We start from the raw sequence: 3,527 nt of genomic DNA, 5'->3' as shown, positions 1-3,527 counted from the left end.
CTCCATTGTAGGTGTGGTATATATAAGTAACGGTGCATGAGTAGCATATTCTTCTCGCTCCACGGAGGTTCGGGAATCAATTCCATTGTGTGTTTGGTATACATGGGGGATGGTAGACTGGCGCAGTTGGGGCGATTAATTTGTTTTTGTACTTTGAAAAAAAACGCGAAATGGAAGTGTTAGCGCGAAATCAACCCGACTGGTTTATTCTGCAGGAAATTCATTGCTATTAAATATTCATGATGCAAATATTATAATTAGGTGGGCGTGGAAATATGTGCATAATGAGGTCAACATGCTAAAGGTCACACTGCAGACCCAACATGGCGGCACGTTCAAATTCGAGTTTGTCGTAGTCGTCGTTTCTAATTCATCACAATGTGTAAAATCGTGACTCGCACTAGCCATAGAATTGAAAAAAACGGCTGCTACAATCAGCCGACGTCTTCTTGGTCAGAGGTCAGTTGAAGAAACGTTGTGATTGGCATAAATGATTGTCAATTAGAACACTCATTAACATAATTACCTGTTACAAAAATACAGGTTCCTGCAGTGCTGATAGGGGGCCATCCAGAATCAACCAGTTGGGGTGATTTCGCAGTTACAGGGGATTCCGCGCTAACACCTCCATTTCACGAATTTTTTTTGCTTAAACTACAAAACAAAATAATCGCCCGTATGCACCAGTCTAGGGGATGGTACAGTGAGTAGCATGTCCGCCTCATACCCCAGAGTTTCAGGGATCAATTCCATTGTAGATGTGGTATATAAGGGCGACGGTGCAGCGTGTAGCGTCTTTACCTCGCCCCACGGAGGTTCTGGGATCAATACCATTGCAGCTGTGGTATATATGGGCGATGGTGCAGTGAGTAGCATGTTCGCCACGCACAAGAGAAGTACGGGGATCAACTCCATTTTAGGTGTGGTATATATGGACGATGTTGCTGTAGGTAGCTTATCCAAATACTGCCTTGTCAGTGTATTAAACTTGCTTTTCGTCCTCTGTATATTTTTTCCACATGAGAAACATGCGAACAATGATTCAAAAAAACCTTACATCTGATATATTAAAAATCACAAAAATAGAGCAGAGTAGTTTATGTTTTTATGCATTTTTATGTCGTTTACAGGAAATTGTAGAAGATGCTCCTGAAGCAAGCCTAGTAAGTATAATAAATATGCTACACATATTCATCTTACTGTAGGTGTGGTACATATGGGCTACGGTGCAGTGAGTAGTGTCTTCGCCTCACACCAGGAAGGTTCAGAGATCAACTCCATTGTAGGTGTGGTATATATAAGTAACGGTGCATGAGTAGCATATTCGTCTCGCTCCACGGAGGTTCGGGAATCAATTCCATTGTGTGTTTGGTATACATGGGGGATGGTAGACTGGCGCAGTTGGGGCGATTAATTTGTTTTTGTAGTTTGAAAAAAAACGCGAAATGGAGGTGTTAGCGCGAAATCACCCCGACTGGTTTATTCTGCAGGAAATTCATTGCTATTTAATTTTCATGATGCAAATGTTATAATTAGGTGGGCACGGAAACATGTGCATAATGAGGTCAACATGCTAAAGGTCACACTGCAGACCCAACATGGCGGCACGTTCAAATTCGAGTTTGTCGTAGTCGTCGTTTCTAATTCATCACAATGTGTAAAATCGTGACTCGCACTAGCCATAGAATTGAAAAAAACGGCTGCTACAATCAGCCGACGTCTTCTCGGTCAGAGGTCAGTTGAAGAAACGTTGTGATTGGCATAAATGATTGTCAATTAGAACACTCATTAACATAATTACCTGTTACAAAATCTACAGGTTCCTGCAGTGCTGATAGGGGGCCGTCCAGAATCAACCAGTTGGGGTGATTTCGCAGTTACAGGGGATTCCGCACTAACACCTCCATTTCACGAATTTTTTTTTGCTTAAACTACAAAACAAAATAATCGCCCGTATGCACCAGTCTAGGGGGATGGTACAGTGAGTAGCATGTCCGTCTCATACCCCAGAGTTTCAGGGATCAATTGCATTGTAGATGTGGTATATAAGGGCGACGGTGCAGCGTGTAGCGTCTTTACCTCGCCCCACGTAGGTTCTGGGATCAATACCATTGCAGCTGTGGTATATATGGGCGATGGTGCAGTGAGTAGCATGTTCGCCACGCACAAGAGAAGTACGGGGATCAACTCCATTTTAGGTGTGGTATATATGGGCGACGGTGCAGCGTGTAGCGTCTTTACCTCGCCCCACGTAGGTTCTGGGATCAATACCATTGCAGCTGTGGTATATATGGGCGATGGTGCAGTGAGTAGCATGTTCGCCACGCACAAGAGAAGTACGGGGATCAACTCCATTTTAGGTGTGGTATATATGGACGATGTTGCAGTAGGTAGCTTATCCAAATACTGCCTTGTCAGTGTATTAAACTTGCTTTTCGTCCTCTGTATATTTTTTCCACATGAGAAACATGCGAACAATGATTCAAAAAAACCTTACACCTCATATATTAAAAATCACAAAAATAGAGCAGAGTAGTTTATGTTTTTATGCATTTTTATGTCGTTTACAGGAAATTGTAGAAGATGCTCCTGAAGCAAGCCTGGTAAGTATAATAAATTTGCTACACATATTCATCTTACTGTAGGTGTGGTACATATGGGCAACGGTGCAGTGAGTAGTGTCTTCGCCTCACACCAGGAAGGTTCAGAGATCAACTCCATTGTAGGTGTGGTATATATAAGTAACGGTGCATGAGTAGCATATTCGTCTCGCTCCACAGAGGTTCGGGAATCAATTCCATTGTGTGTTTGGTATACATGAGGGATGGTAGACTGGCGCAGTTGGGACGATTAATTTGTTTTTGTAGTTTGAAAAAAAACGCGAAATGGAGGTGTTAGCGCGCAATCACCCCGACTGGTTTATTCTGCAGGAAATTCATTGCTATTTAATATTCATGATGCAAATATTATAATTAGGTGGGCGCGGAAATATGTCCATAATGAGGTCAACATGCTAAAGGTCACACTGCAGACCCAACATGGCGGCACGTTCAAATTCGAGTTTGTCGTAGTCGTTGTTTCTAATTCATCACAATGTGTAAAAACGTGACTCGCACTAGTCATAGAATTGAAAAAAAACGGCTGCTACAATCAGCCGACGTCTTCTCGGTCAGAGGTCAGTTGAAGAAACGTTGTGATTGGCATAAATGGTTGTCAATTAGAACACTCATTAACATAATTACCTGTTACAAAATCTACAGGTTCCTGCAGTGCTGATAGGGGGCCATCCAGAATCAACCAGTTGGGGTGATTTCGCAGTTACAAGGGATTCCGCTCTAACACCTCCATTTCACGAATTTTTTTTTGCTTAAACTACAAAACAAAATAATCGCCCGTATGCACCAGTCTAGGGGATGGTACAGTGAGTAGCATGTCCGCCTCATACCCCAGAGTTTCAGGGATCAATTCCATTGTAGATGTGGTATATAAGGGCGACGGTGCAGCGTGTAGCGTCTTTACCTCGCCCC

Source organism: Saccoglossus kowalevskii, chromosome 10, assembly GCF_978046115.1.
Source record: "Saccoglossus kowalevskii chromosome 10, keSacKowa6.1, whole genome shotgun sequence".
In the NCBI taxonomy this organism is placed as follows: domain Eukaryota; kingdom Metazoa; phylum Hemichordata; class Enteropneusta; family Harrimaniidae; genus Saccoglossus; species Saccoglossus kowalevskii.
The sequence above is the reverse complement of the archived record's forward strand: the minus strand, read 5'-3'. Positions refer to the sequence as shown.